Here is a 16,329-nt window from a genome sequence, read left to right as displayed (position 1 = left end):
GTAATTCTCAGAATATTTCAAACTTTTTCATAATTATTTTTGCTATGGTGATCTCTGATGTGTTTGCAAAAGACTACAACTTACTGAAGATTCAGATGATGGTTAGCAGTTTTAGCAATAAATAATTTTTAAATTAAGGTATGCACATTATTTTTCTTCGGCATCATGCATACTTAATAGACTACAGAACTGTGTAAACAATATTTATATGCATTGGGAAACCAAAGAGTTTATGGATAGTAATATTCACTTTATTGCGGTGGTCCGGAACCGAACTCACAGCCTGTCTGAGGTGTGTCTGTATTTGTTTCCAAGAGGCTTGAGCTTCTCTTGCTGCTGCTGCTGCTGCTGTTAAGCTGCTTCAGTCGTGTCCAACTCTGTGCAACCCCATAGACAACAACCCACCAGGCTCCCCTGTCCCTGGGATTCTCCAGGCAAGAACACTGGAGTGTGTTGCCATTTCCTTCTCCAATGCAGGAAAGTGAAAAGTGAAAGTGAAGTCGCTCAGTCGTGTCCGACTCTTTGCGACCCCATGGATTACAGCCCCCCAGGCTCCTCTGTCCATGGGATTTTCCAGGCAAGAGTACTGGAGTGGGGTGCCATCGCCTTCTCCGTGAGTTTCTCAGGGATACCATTAAGATCACTTCAATTCTCGAGTCAAACATGAAACATAGACTCTAAGCAGTGAGTTAGTCTTACTTTTCCCCCAGTGAATGAATTCCTTCGTTGACACCCTGTAGGTGTCTGGTCTCTGCTTGCACATTCCTTGAGAGGGAACTCACTACCTCACTTGGAAACCCATTTCTCTACTAAGCAAGTTCTTAAAATTGAACTGAAGTCTCTCTCCTACTATTGCTTCTAATTCTTCCTTCTGTCATGCAAGAAACAGTCTACTCAGGTTTCCAAATAATGGTTCTTACGTCATACTCTGCTCCAGCCCTGCAACGGCTTCCCAAACCCCCTCACCTCCCAAGTGTCCTCCCCTCAAGTGATACTACAATAGAATTTACCCTTTCAGTTTGTTTTTCTTTCCCCCTCTTTTTCTGTTTTTCCTCTGTCGTCCTTCCTTCTTCCCCTCTTTTTTCCTTCCTTCCTTCCTTGTTAAAAAAACATCAGTTCAATTCAGTCGCTCAGTCATGTCTGACTCTTTGTGACGCCATGAGTCGCAGCACGCCAGGCCTCCCTGTCCATCACCAGCTCCCAGAGTTCACCCAAACTCATGTCCATCGAGTCGGTGATGCCATCCAGCCATCTCATCTCTGTCGTCCCCTTCTCCTCCTGCCCCCAATCCCTCCCAGCATCAGAGTCTTTTCCAATGAGTCAACTCTTCGCACGAGGTGGCCAAAGTACTGGAGTTTTGGCTTCAGCATCAGTCCTTCCAAAGAACACCCAGGACTGATCTCCTTTAGAATGGACTGGTTGGATTTCCTTACAGTCCAAGGGACTCTCAAAGAGTCTTCTCCAACACCACAGTTCAAAAGCATCAATTCTTTGGCGCTCAGCTTTCTTCACAGTCCAACTCTCACATCCATACATGACTACTGGAAAAACCATAGCCTTGACTAGACGGACCTTAGTCGGCAAAGTAATGTCTCTGCTTTTGAATATGCTATCTAGATTGGTCATAACTTTCCTTCCAAGGAGTAAGTGTCTTTTAATTTCATGGCTGCAATCACCATCTACAGTGATTTTGGAGCCCCCCAAAATAAAGTCTGACACTGTATCCACTGTACATCAGACAAAGACAAATATATTTGATATCACCCATACATAAAATCTACAACACACAATAAACTAGTGAATATAACAAAAAAGGAGCAGACTCAAAGATGCAGAGGACAAACTAGTGGGGGAGGGGAGGGGAGGGTGAGGGGCAACAGAAGGGTAGAGGATTAAGGGGAGAAACTCTTAGGTATAAAATAAGCTACAAGGCTATATTATACAACACAGAGAATATAGCCAATATTTTATAATATCTACAAGCAGAGTATAACCCTTAAAAATTATGAACCACTATATTGTACACATGTAACTTCTATAATATTGTACATCAACTACACTTAAAAAATACACACACACACACACATATATATCAAAAATATATGCACAATTTGAAACATTATTCAGAAACACAAATCACATGCCTCCAGTATTCCCCAAGTCTCTTTGGAAGTACTAGACTCAAATCTGCTCCTAATCTAGTAGCTTTTTGCTCCATGAAAATAGACTTGCAGATCCTACTTACTCAGAGAATCCTGGTGAAAATTTTGCTTTGGGATCTTACTTTTTCCAGAATGCCTGTACCTACCAGCCTCAGACCCCCAGTTTTCATTTCACTACACATCTCCTGAGCACAAAATAAATGAAGGTTAAGACAATAACTTGGTTCAATTCAGATGACAAATTTTTGGTCCCATATAGCAGCTGATAGAAGAAAAGGAATTTCATGAACACCAGGCCTTTGGTGAGGGTCCTAAGCCTGCATACCATCACACAATGTAAAGAAAGGCACAGTCTCTGGGTGCACACCAAGCACAGGGACTCCTCTTTTCATAACCATAATCTGAGACTCTAGAAACTCCCAGCCTTCCTGCAGAGAGAGACATCATTCACAAATCAAGGCAACTGTCCCAGTGCTCGATGGAAAACGAACATCATAATTTTAAAAATAATTCTCAAATAGTGTTTCATGCGTTTCATTATTCCTTGTGATATTGATGGTGTATTAACCCACTTTCTTCTTGTTTCTTTGGGAAACAAACCACGGGGACTGCCTTTTCTCTTCATGTCACATCAAAGTAAGGATGGATTTAAATGTGGAGTTGTTGATTTATATACACATATTTGGAAAAATTGGACAGCTATTTTCCTACATTTTCTAAAATGACATAGCGGGTATCCATAACAGGGTGAAACTCTGACTCTGAGCCATCAGAAATGGAAGTCTCAGCCCAGCTGCCTGGATACACTCAGGCTGATGAAGGAAGGCCCTGGAATTCTAACCAGCACAGAGATGCTCTGCATTCAGCCTGCATCACCCAAGGCAGAAAATAGTGTGCTGATGAGGGAGAAGAGTGAATAACACCAAGTTCCACTGGACAGGCTCCAGGCATCAACCAGAAGAACAGAGTGCCATGGCTGACTCAAGGGCTGAAGGTGAGCCAGAGAAAGGACTAGCAGCAAATGAAACATAAAGGAAATGCAAGTCTCAGAAGGACTCCCTCTCAAAAGAAAGGAGACCAGTGAACAGGGAAGAAGTGGGCACTGCATGTGTTTTAGGGCTTGTATTGGCACCTGCTGAAAGTAGTGTCTATTTTATTTGGTCACCTGGGGGGCAGAATGAAACTAAACCTGGCTAAAGCAGAAAAGTGAATTCATTGTTTCAAGTAACTCAAAAGTCAGGGATGGAGTTGGTTTCTGGAACAGCTGGTGGAGAGGCCCAGACAATGGCTTCCACTTCCGTTTCTCTGTCTTTTGGTTCTGAATTCCTCTGTGTGGGCGCCACTTACAAGCAGATGCCTTCTTCTTCTGATAAGATGGCTGCAGCTGTTTGAGGCTTCCACTCCATCCTCACACCAGTCTCAAGCAACAGAGAACTTCTCTTTTTCTATGGTTCCCACAGAAGTTCTGAAACTGAGTCTCAACAGCTCTGAGTGGTCGGGTTTGGGTCACATGCTTATGCCTTTTCCAATCATTAAGCTCAGAAGCATGTGACCCTCTGATTGGCCAGGCTCGGCCACATGCTTCACCTCTAAAGCTAAGATGGGGCCAGCCTCTTACTTACCACTTGGACAGAGAAAAAAATGGGTACTTTTCCCCTAAAGTTGAAAGCTACCAAGGAGAAAGGCTGCAGAACAAGACACAAAATTGCATAACCACTTCAAGGTAACAAAAGTGATTGAAGGGGCTGGGGCAGAGTCTATGGATTACACGAAGCTGCTAAATACAAGACTAAATGGTGACTTTATCTGCTATCATCTCAGATGAGCCTACACCTTCTGGGGATTCTGTTACCCATTAGGGATCTGCTCTTTCCAGCCACCGTTTTGAGCATGGCCATTACTGAAGAATCATGGTTAACCATCGAGGTCTTGTCTGAGGATAAGAGCGTGAGATTATCCAGGACAGCTAGAAATGAATTTGTTCACTTCAACAGTCAGTCAGACATTTTGAGGGCTGATAATGTTTAAAATATATAGGGATTGCTTTTAATTATTCTTGACAAACTTATTCTTGCTTGAATCAGTTCTAATGAGGTGGATGAAACTGGAGCCTATTATACAGAGTGAAGTAAGCCAGAAAGAAAAACACCAATACAGTATACTAATGCTTATATATGGAATTTAGAAAGATGGTAATGATAACTCTGTATGCGAGACAGCAAAAGAGACACAGATGTATAGAACAGTCTTTTGGATTCTGTGGGAGAGGGAGAGGGTGGGATGATTTGGGAGAATGGCATTGAAACATGTATAATATCATATATGAAACGAATCGCCAGTCCAGGTTCGATGCATGATACAGAATGCTTGGGGCTGGTGCACTGGGATGACCCAGAGGGATGGTACAGGGAGGGAAGGGGGAGGGGAGGTTCAGGATGGGGAACACGTGTACACCTGTGGCGGATTCATGTTGATGTATGGCAAAACCAATACAATATTGTAAAGTAATTAGCCTCCAATTAAAATAAATAAATTTATATTAAAAAATGCTTAAAACTCTGAAAAAAAAAGTTCTCATGTTTCCTTTACTAACTTTTTATTTATTTTTATTTATTTATTTTACTTCACAAAATTATATTGGTTTTGCCATACATTGACATGAATCCACCATGGGGGTACACATGTTCCCCATCCTGAACCCCCCTCCCACCTCCCTCCCCATCCCATCCTTCTGGGTCATCGGAGTGCACCAGCCCCAAGCACCCTGTCTCATGCATTGAACCTGGACTGGCGATTCATTTCACGTGTGATAATTTACATGTTTCAATGCCATTCTCCCATATCATCCCACCCTCATCCTCTCCCACAGAGTCCAAAAGACCGTTCTATACATCTGTGTCTCTTTTGCTGTCTCGCATACAGAGTTATCGTTACCATCTTTCTAAATTCCATATATATGCGTTAGTATACTGTATTGGTGTTTTTCTTTCTGGCTTACTTCACTCTGTGTAATCCCTTTCAGGTCAGTTCAGTTCAGTCGCTCAGTCGTGTCTGACTCTTTGAGACCCCATGAATCGCAGCACGCCAGGCCTCCCTGTCCATCACCAACTCCCAGAGTTCACTCAGATTCACGTCCATCGAGTCGGTGATGCCATCCAGCCACCTCATCCTCTGTCATCCCCTTCTCCTCCTGCCCCCAATCTCTCCCAGCATCAAAGTCTTTTCCAATGAGTCAACTCTTCGCATGAGGTGGCCAAAGTACGGGAGTTTCAGCTTTAGCATCATTCCTTCCAAAGAAATCCCAGGGCTAATCTTCAGAATGGACTGGTTGGATCTCCTTGCAGTTCAAGGGACTCTCAAGAGTCTTCTCCAACACCACAGTTCAAAAGCATCAATTGTTTGGCACTCAGCCTTCTTCACAGTCCAACTCTCACATCCATACATGACCACAGGAAAAACCATAGCCTTGACTAGACGGACCTTAGTCGGCAAAGTAATGTCTCTGCTTTTGAATGAGCCATCTCGGTTGGTCATAGCTTTGCTTTTGAATGTGCTATCTAGGTTGGTCATAACTTTTAATTTCATAGCTTTACTAACTCTTAATAGTGAAATATAGACTCTTAATAGTTACAGCTCACTATTTATGAGATAGGTTTCCAATGTGACCTTGTAAAGTCATAGATGTTTCTGTTTAAAAAAAAACAAACACACACACACACACAAAATTCAACCAAGTAAATTTGAAGTTTCAGTTGACTGTGTTCAAGGATTCATGAGCCAGGCAGAATCCAGCTCCCATCAGAGGAGTTGTACAAAATGGAAAGCTTTAGAGGACAGAGAAAGAAACTATTAGCAAAAGAAAATAAAGGACTGTTTCAGGCCAGGTCACCTTTTTTGGTGGCGGAAAGGAACAGGAGGGGTCTTTACTGTGCAGTTACCTCACTGGTATTGATCCTTGATCAGGAAATTTCAGATTAACTGTTTTAAAGGTCGTTTCTGGGAGGGACTGAAACTGCAGTTAAGTCTTGGTTTGCTGTCATGGGGCGGGAGATATTATTTTTGACTTGTTATTTCTTTCTAACATCTCCCTGTTATTTTCTGTTTTATTAGAAGTGTCGGGCTCATCATTTCTAAGTTTGTTCATTATGCTGATGTCTCTCCCAAGTGTTCTATTACTCTTAGTGCCAAACAACTGGGAGAGATCATTCTGAAAGTCATAGTGACTTTCACTATGCCTTTCGCATCACTCAGCCTTCTGAGTGATGAATTCATTATGAGGCCATGACACATCAATGGCTTCCCTCTAGAATCTCTCTTAGTCACTCCTACTGACTCAGAGACGTTCCTTCTCAGAGTAGAAGTTTCCCTGAGGCAAGTCCCCACCATTTTGCTGTTTTGACTAGTGGAGGAATTCAAAGTGATGCTCACAAAGCAAAGAGGTCTTGTGACTCCCAGGCAGCAGATCATTGTCAAGCGGAAGGGAGCAAGCTTGACTACTGAGCAAGCACTGCCAAGGGTGTCATTTAAACTTCCATACTCTGCTTCATGACAACCCACAGATGCTGTACTACAGATGGAAGGACATAAGTGAGAGAACATGAGAGGAAAAAGAGAGAACATGAAATATTTTCCAGTCATATTGTAAGCTTCCATACTCATTGTCTCAGATGAGCTGGAAGGAAATCAAAATATATAATCCCAAAATATGAACACTTTGGCAAAAAGACTGTTTTGAATTGAAAGCAATTAAGAAAAAGCAGTTACAAAAACAAAGTGTTCTGCCTTCTCACTATTTGCCTAGAAGCAGGACTTTCTATCTAGAAGGACAAAAATTTGTCATAGGACACAACTTTGTGTTGTCTAGACACTACTTTCAGTTCAGTTCAGTTCAGTCACTCAGTCATGTCCGACTCTTTGCGACCCCATGAATTGCAGCATGCCAGGCCTCCCTGTCCATCACCAACACCCAGAGTTCACTCAAACTCACGTCCATCAAGTCGGTGATGCCATCCAGCCATCTCATCCTCTGTCGTCCCCTTCTCCTCCTGCCCCCAATCCTTCCCAGCATCAGTCTTTTCCAATGAGTCAACTCTTCACATGGGGTGGCCAAAGTATTGGAGTTTCAGCTTCAGCATCATTCCTTCCAAAGAATACTCAGGACTGATCTCCTTTAGAATGGACTGGTTGGATATCTTGCAGTCCAAGGGACTCTCATGAGTCTTCTCAAAAACCACAGTTCAAAAGCATCAATTCTTCAGTGCTCAGCTTTCTTCACAGTCCAACTCTCACATCCATACATGACCACTGGAAAAACCATAGCCTTGACTAGACAGACCTTTGTTGGCAAAGTAATGTCTCTGCTTTTCAGTATGCTATCTAGGTTGGTCATAACTTTCCTTCCAAGGAGTAAGCATTTTTTAATTTCATGGCTGCAATCATCATCTGCAGTGATTTGGGAGCTCCCCCCCAAAATAAAGTCTGACACTGTTTCTACTGTTTCCCCATCTATTTCCCATGAAGTGATGGGACCAGATGCCATGATCTTCGTTTTCTGAATGTTGAGCTTTAAGCCAATCTTTTCACTCTCCTCTTTCACTTTCATCAAGAGGCTTTTTAGCTCCTCTTCATTTTCTGCCATAAGGGTGGTGTCATCTGCATATCTGAGGTTATTGATATTTCTCCTGGCAATCTTGATTCCAGCTTGTGCTTCTTCCAGCCCAGCGTTTCTCATGATGTACTCTGCATATAAGTTAAATAAGCAGGGTGACAATATACAGCCTTGAGGTACTCCTTTTCCTATTTGGAACCAGTCTGTTGTTCCATGTCCAGTTCTAACTGTTGCTTCCTGACCTGCATATAGGTTTCTCAAGAGGCAGGTCAGGTGGTCTGGTATTCCCATCTCTTTCAAAAATTTCCACAGTTTATTGTGATCCACACAGTCAAAGGCTTTGGCATAGTCAATAAAACAGAAATAGATGTATTCTGGAACTCTCTTGCTTTTTCCATGATCCAGCAGATGTTGGCAATTTGATCTCTGGTTCCTCTGCCTTTTCTAAAACCAGCTTGAACATCAGAAAGTTCACGTATTGCTGAAGCCTGGCTTGGAGAATTTTAAGCATTACTTTACTAGCATGTGAGATGAGTGCAACTGTGTGGTAGTTTGAGCATTCTTTGGCATTGCCTTTCTTTGGGATTAGAATGAAAACTGACCTTTTCCAGTCCTGTGGCCACTGCTGAGTTTTCCAAATTTGCTGGCATATTGAGTGCAGCACTTTCACAGCATCATCTTTCAGGATTTGAAATAGCTCCACTGGAATTCCTTCACCTCCACTAGCTTTGTTCGTAGTGATACTTTCTAAGGCCCACTTGACTTCACATTCCAGGATGTCTGGCTCTAGGTGAGTGATCACACCAGAGTGATTATCTGGGTCATGAGGCTCTTTTTTGTACAGTTCTTCTGTGTATTCTTGCCACCTCTTCTTAATATCTTCTGCTTCTGTTAGATCCATACCATTTTTGTCCTTTATCAAGCCCATCTTTGCATGAAATATTCCCTTGGTATCTCTAATTTTCTTGAAGAGATCTCTAGGCTTTCCCATTCTGTTGTTTTCCTCTATTTCTTTGCATTGATTTTTGAGGAAGCCTTTCTTATCTCTTCTTTCTATTCTTTGGAACTCTGCATTCAGATGCTTATATTTTTCCTTTGCTCCTTTGCTTTTCGCTTCTCTTCTTTTCATAGCTATTTGTAAGGCCTCCCCAGACAGCCATTTTGCTTTTTTGCATTTCTTTTCCATGGGGATGGTCTTGATCCCTGTCTCCTGTACAATGTCACGAACCTCCATCCATAGTTCATCAGGCACTCTATCAATCAGATCTAGTCCCTTAAATCTATTTCTCACTTCCACTGTATAATCATAAGGAATTTGATTTAGGTCATACCTGAATGGTCTAGGGTTTTCCCTACTTTCTTCAATTTAAGTCTGAATTTGGTAATAAGGAGTTCATGATCTGAGCCACAGTCAGCTCCTGGTCTTGTTTTTGCTGACTGTATAGAGCTTCTCCATCTTTGGCTGCAAATAATATAATCAATCTGATTTCGGTGTTGACCATCTGGTGATGTCCACGTGTGGAGTCTTCTCTTGTGTTGTTGGAAGAGGGTGTTTGCTATGACCAGTGAGTTCTCTTGGCAAAACTCTATTAGCCTTTGTCCTGCTTCATTCCGCATTCCAAGGCCAAATTTGCCTGTTACCCCAGGTGTTTCTTGACTTCCTACTTTTGCATTCAGTCCCCTACAGAGAAAAGGACTGCATGGGCGCAGGAGGGCCAAGAGGAGCTACTCCACATTCAAGGTCAGGAGGGGTGGTGGTGAGGAGATACCCCTTGTCCAAGGTAAGGAGCAGCAGCTGCGCTTTTCTGGAGCAGCCGTGAAGAGATACCCCATGTCCAAGGTAAGAGAAACCCAAGTAAGACGGTTGGTGTTGCGAGAGGGCATCAGAGAGCAGACACACTGAAACCATAATCACAGAAAACTAGTCAGTCTAATCACACGGACCACAGCCTTGTCTAGCTCAATGAAACTAAGCCATGCTCTGTGGGGCCACCCCAAATGGGCAGGTCATGGTGGAGAGGTCTGACAGAATGTGGTCCACTGGAGAAGGGAATGCAAACCACTTCAGTGTTCTTGGCTTGAGAAACCCATGAACAGTATGAAAAGGCAAAATGATAGGATACGAAAGAGGAATTCCCCAGGTCAGCAGGTGCCCAATATGCTACTGGAGATCAGTGGAGAAATAACTCCAGAAAGAATGAAGGGATGGAGCCAAAGCAAAAACAATTCCCAGTTGTGGATATGACTGGTGATAGAAGCAAGGTCTGATGCTGTAAAGACCAATATTGTATAGGAACCTGGAATGTTAGGTCCATGAATCAAGGAAAATTGGAAGTGGTCAAATAGGAGATGGTAAGAGTGAATGTCAACCAACATTCTAGGAATCAGTGAACTAAAATGGACTGGAATGGGTGAATTTAACTCAGATGACCATTATATCTACTACTGTTGGCAGGAATCCCTTAGAAGAAATGGAGTAGCCATCATGGTCAACAAAAGAGTCCAAAATGCAGTACTTGGATGCAATCAATCTCAAAAACGACAGAACGATCTCTGTTCGTTTCCAAGGCAAACCATTCAATATCACAGTAATCCAAGTCTATGCCCCAATCAGTACGCTAAAGAAGCTGAAGTTGAACGATTCTATGAAGACCTACAAGACCTTTTAGAACTAACACCCCTCCCCCTCCCCCAAAAAAAGAGACTACTTTAGACAACTTCATACCCATCTGGAGACAAATTTACATAATAAACTTTACTAACTAGCTTTGATCTGCCACTGGTTTCCAATATATTTACCTTCTTACAGTTTACCATCCTTGGAAGCCTAAAATCACCTTCTGTGTTCTGTTATTTCTCTACAAATTTATTGTGTGTTGAAGATATTACTTCAGCCTGAGTTCCAAGCCACCTCTCTTAGTTACTCATCTATTGGTGCTCCCATGTGCTACATGTATATTACACGTGTTAATCAATCTGTTTTTCTTCTATTAATCTGTGCTTTGTTTCAGGGCTCCAGCTGAGAACATAGAAAGGTAAAAGGGAAAGATTTTCCCCTCTGGTTTATTCCTAGTAATCGTCTCGTTGAATTTCCTAGGGCAGGTTTTGCCACATTACAGAGAAGAAGACTGAGGCTTCTACTAGGTAGCCATCTTGGATCCACTACACAATAGTACTTGAGGAATCCATCTCAAAGGGATTGAAGAGATGAAAGGTCTGGCCTGCAGACACTAATCAGTCAAGATCATCTGCGTATTAAGGACATTTACCACCTTTGCCCTCCTGCCATTTCATATAGCTCATTCTCAAGCTCTAGGCCTATTTGAAGCCACTGTCCTTCATCCCTCCCAAGGGACTAAAAGGTGAAGTAACCAAAGGGCCCTTGAATAAGCCCATTCCAAGAAAGACCCAGAGTTTATGCAAAAGCCTTTTTAAAGTTCTAGCCCCATTCTAGCAAATTATTTTCTGGGAGTAAGACGAGCCAACTTATTTGTTTCAATGTCTTCTCCACTCCTTTTTTCTTTTTCACTTATTTGTCAAATTAGCCACTCACTCTTTGGGGCAATTTTCATCACCTACTGGAAGGCCCAATGATGCAAAGTAGGGAAGAGGTGTTTATGAACCACGCTGAGAACGCTGCAGTATACACAACCCAAACACTGCCTTATCTTCTTCCTGAATGACTCAGATGGTTGTTTGGCCTTTTGTGAGCCCCAGATCTTCCTCAATAAAGCATCGAGCCACTGTATTCTTAGTCTAATATGCAATCATACCTTTATCCCAGTGTTAGTTAAAGGAAGAGAGGGGACTAAGACATATGAGAGGCCCATTATCCTTGAGATTTAGAGAAGGACAGAACTTTAGACGTCATCTAGTTCAAAACTTCATGATGGGTAATGTGTTATTGTCCCTTTCTCTAAGATTAGTAAGTAATAGAAAGTAAAAATTAGAGTCAGTACTTCTCAGCTACTTGTCAGATGCCAAGCACTCTTACCTCCATGCTTTACATGTATTGATTTGCTTAATTCTCATGTAACATCTCAGATAAATACTATCAAGATCACCATTGTACAGAGGAACAAACTGAAGGTGAGAGAATCTATGTAACTTGCCCAAGACCATGTGATGCAAGTGAGATATAAATCTACAGATGTGAATCTGTGTTTGAGCTAAGATCTGAAAAATTCTAGAGCTGTCGCTCTTACCCACTCAACTATTTTTTTTTTTTCAACCAAAACATAGGACTGAGTTAACAGATATAAGGGGAATAAGGGACAATATTCTGAAGAGCAAAAAAGTCACGTATCTGTACAACGCCATGGAGCACACACCTTCCACTGAAGTCTGAGTTAGACTTGGAAGTTATTTACTTAAGTGGGGCAACACAGGTCAAATTACTTTAAGTCAAATTAATTTTGATTTTGAGTCCCCGACTCAATCCTTCTGGCCTGGCAAGAAACCCAGGCTGAGTGAATTGGGGGCTGTTCTAACCCAGCTCTGGGAAAGGCTCTGGGGGTCTCAGAGGAGAACATTCAGGGGCAGGGGAGCCCGTGGTTTCCAGTCCTTGCCAAGCCACTCTGCCCAAACCCGTGCAGTCACTCAGGTACACTGATTCTGCTCCTTCTTGCAGCTCTGGTATCTGTTGATCTGGGTTGAGGTTCAGGGTCTTGGTTAAGGTTGAGGGCTCCAAGATGTGGGGAGGGGGTCCCCCCTCTCCAGGAAGATCACACAGCCAAACCTCCGCTGCTCTCCCACATTACTCAGGAAGCCCTCTTCCCTCATTGAGACCACCGTTCTCTGTCTCCACCCAGTGTGAGCTCCGCACATGCAGAAATATCTGTGTGTTTTGTGTACTGATGTCTCCTCAACGCCTACGTGAGAGCTTGACACGTGGATCTGTGCTGCTTCTGCCCCCATCCCCCACCCCCATGGGAAGCCCTTCCTGCCTCCCCGCTCCCCTGGAACACCCAGCACCATCCCCACAGTAACCCCAGGCCAACAAGAGCAGCAGGTTCTCGGGATCTGGAGGAGTGAGGAACCCAGGGAACAGGACAATAAAGCCTCTCATCATGTTGATTTCCCCTGCCGCAAAGACAGAACCCCAACTAATTTCGCAATAAATCGCTCTCCACTTCATGGACCAGCCTGTGGGCATTCAGTACTGCTCACCCGCATTTTAGCTGTTGGGTGAAAGTAGACAGGAGCGTGTAGATAATTATAAAGATTTCAAAGGTCTTTCTTACTGAAATGACAAAGTTTGAGAAGTTCCTCTCTCCAGCCCCCAGATAATGAGATAGCATTCCCACACTTAAAAGGATTTCTCTGTCTCCTGGGTGGAACAAAAGAGCTCGGCTTTCAGTATGAGGGAGGCTAATGAAGTTTTACACAGACTGTCAGGCTTTGCACCACCAGAGCAGTGGCCAGAGAAAGTGAGAGGGAGGGAGGGAGCAGAGATACACTGGCAGAAGGAAAGATAAGTGTGGAAGTCACAGACACACATTAATGTACAGAAACCCAGAAAAGACACTTAGAAGGACACAGAGACAGAGAAGAAAACTGAAGAGTTAGAGGAGTTCCTTTTTGCTAAAAAGAAAACAGCAAGAGTTAGAACACACCGGTGCTGAACTGCAAATTAAATGCTCTATCATTCCCCACACCTAACTAATTTCCCATTAAAGCAATAGCTATATTACTTAGGCACCATGAGAAAAAATGACTTCCCTTAATGAGCTGTCTCATTGCAAACCTGCTTCAAGGTTCAGCCACTTAAAGAAATAATATATTTGCTCTCCTTTGCCTGCCCTCATTTCCCAGACACTTTTCCACGTGTACAAGCAGACTTCAGAGATAATGAGGGTTGGCTCCAGACCACTACAATAAAGCAAATATCAAAATACAGCGAGCCGCTCCAGTTTCTTTGGTTTCCCAGTGCCTATGAAAGTTATGTTTACACTGTCCTGCAGTCTACCGAGGGGTTTCCCATGTGGCTCAGTGGTAAAGAACCCACCTGCCAAGCAGGAGACACAGGTTTGATCCCTGGGCCAGGAAGATCTTCTGGAGAAGGAAATGGCAACCCACTCCAGTATTCTTGCCTAGAAAATCCTATGGACAGAGGAATCTGGCGGGCTATAGTCCTTGGGGTCGCAAACAGTTAGACACGACTTAGAGACTTAACAGCGGCAGCAGCAGTCTAAGTATGCAATAGCACCATGTCTAGACAGATGTACGTATCTTACTTTAAAAAGGTTTTACAGCTAAAACACGCTATCATTTGAGTCTCAAGGGTCACAGTACTAACATCCAAGATCACTGATCACAGATCACCATAACAAATATAATAGTAATAATAAAGTCTGAAATATTGCAAGAATACTAAAATGGGACCCAGGGACGCAATGTGAGAAAACGCTGTTGGGAAAACGGTGCTGATAGACTTGCTTGATGCACGGTGGCCACAGACCCTCAATTTGTGGAAAATACAATATCTGCAAAGCGTGATAAAGCAGAGCTCCATAAACAAGGTATGCCAGCAATTGGTGCTTTGAATTTGCTCTCTCACAGCTCTTTGGGTGTCAAATTAAGAGCAACCTTGTCCTTTTCTTTCCTAGTCTTTTTGGAAAATACCTCTTGGTTTTGTAAAAAATTAACCAAGAGGTGCCAAGTCGCTTCAGTTGCGTTCCACTCTTTGCGACCCTATGGACTATAGCGTGCCAGGCTCCTCTCTCCACCGGGATTCTCCAGGCAGGAATCCTGCAGTGGGTTGCCATGCCCTCCTCAATAAACAGAAGCTTCAATTAAATTCAGCTGGGAGACCAGAAGGGGGCGCTCTCACGCCCTGTGAGGTTAGGAGAGCCCGATGGGAAGAAGAGTCTTCATTCCTGACAAGGACTCGGCCAGCGGAAAGCCTTGACTCTGTTTACTCCCAACTTCCTTTTTGCCTCTATACAAGTGTCCTCCTTCTCTTGCCCTGGGGCGACTTGCTTGCTGTGATTGCAGACCCTGAATGGAATTTTCTGCTGATACCAAATAAACCCCTCTTCGCTGGAGAAATATCTGGTGGTCTGTTTGTCTCAGGTCAACAGCTTATAGGTATGTTTTAATCAACAGGGAAGTGTGCAATAGATAGGTTCTTGAAAGATCTTTGTAAATCAAATTGTAATATAGCAGCATTACTTACAACAACCAAGACATGGAAGCAACCAAAGTGTCGGTTGACAGGTGAATAGATAAAATATATACAATAGAAAATGACTCAGCCATATAAAGAATGAAACTGCCATCCGCAGTGACACAGACATAGAGCCTATCCTAATAAACGAAGTCAGACAGAGAAAGACAAATATCATATGATATCACTTACATGTGGGATCTTAAAAAAGGACACAAATAAACTTATTTCTAAAAGAGAGTTCCCAAGAGGGGGAATTAGGAGATTGGAATTAAAATACACACACTACTAAACATAAGATAGACAACCAAAGTGACCTACTGTACAACACAGGGAACCAGGCTCAGTATCTTGTAATTACCTCCAATGGAAGAGAATGCAAAAAAAAAAAAAAAAAAAGAGTCTATATAGATAGATAGAGAGAGAGTTTGAGTCTTTTTTTTTTTTTTACCTTCTCTGGAGTGGGTAGCTGTTCCCTTCTCCAGGGAATCTTCCAAACCCAGGGATCGAACCCAGGTCTCTCACATTGCAGGTGGATTCTTTACCAGCTGAGCTACCAGGGAAGCCCTTATATATATGTATAACTGAATCATTTTACACCTGAAACTAACAAAGCATTATAAATCAACTATATTTCAATAAAAATTAAAAAATCAAATTGTAATAAATTATATCATATGAGGATGGCTTGGGATAATAGTGTGATGTTCAATACTTAGGTTAAGAAAAGAAGTCTTTTGTTAAGTTGGTTGGTTTGCTTCGTTTAATGTAAACAATCTCCTTCAAGGTATCTAGTTTTGGTTGATACCTTCTTTTGTTGATATTTTTGCTTCTCCCTCCACAGCCCAGGGGCTTCCCCCAGTGGCTCAGTGATAAAGAATCTGCCTGAAGTGTAGGAGACATGGGTTCAGTCCCTGGCTCAGGAAGATTCCCTGCAGGAAGAAACGGCAATCCACCCCAGTATTCTTGCTTAGAAAATTCCCTGGACAGAGAAGCCTGCTGGACTACAGTCCATGGGGTCACAAATAGTTGGACAAGACTGAGCAAGCATGCAGGCAGGCCACAGCCCAAATGTGAACCTTCTGAAGCACTTTAAGGAGAACAACCATTCCATATTCTGTAAGAAGGGAAGGCTGGTGGATTTTCTTTTTTTTCAAGCTGGCCCTCGGGAAACTATGGAATAATTGGAATGATGTGAGACCAGGAATCTAAAATTCTCTTGCTTTTAGGTGTGTCACCTTGAGTAGGTAACTTAAACTCCATGAGCCAACCTTAGAAGGATAACGGTGAGGAAAAATAAGAGGATGTTCCCATTCACTAATTCAGCAACATATCAAGGGCCTCCTCTGTGCTGGGCCCTGGTAACAGAACTGTGCACGAGACAGATGGGG

The sequence above is a fragment of the Budorcas taxicolor genome, chromosome 23 (assembly GCF_023091745.1).
Source record: "Budorcas taxicolor isolate Tak-1 chromosome 23, Takin1.1, whole genome shotgun sequence".
NCBI classification, from domain to species: Eukaryota; Metazoa; Chordata; class Mammalia; order Artiodactyla; family Bovidae; genus Budorcas; species Budorcas taxicolor.
This window is presented reverse-complemented; position numbering follows the sequence as displayed.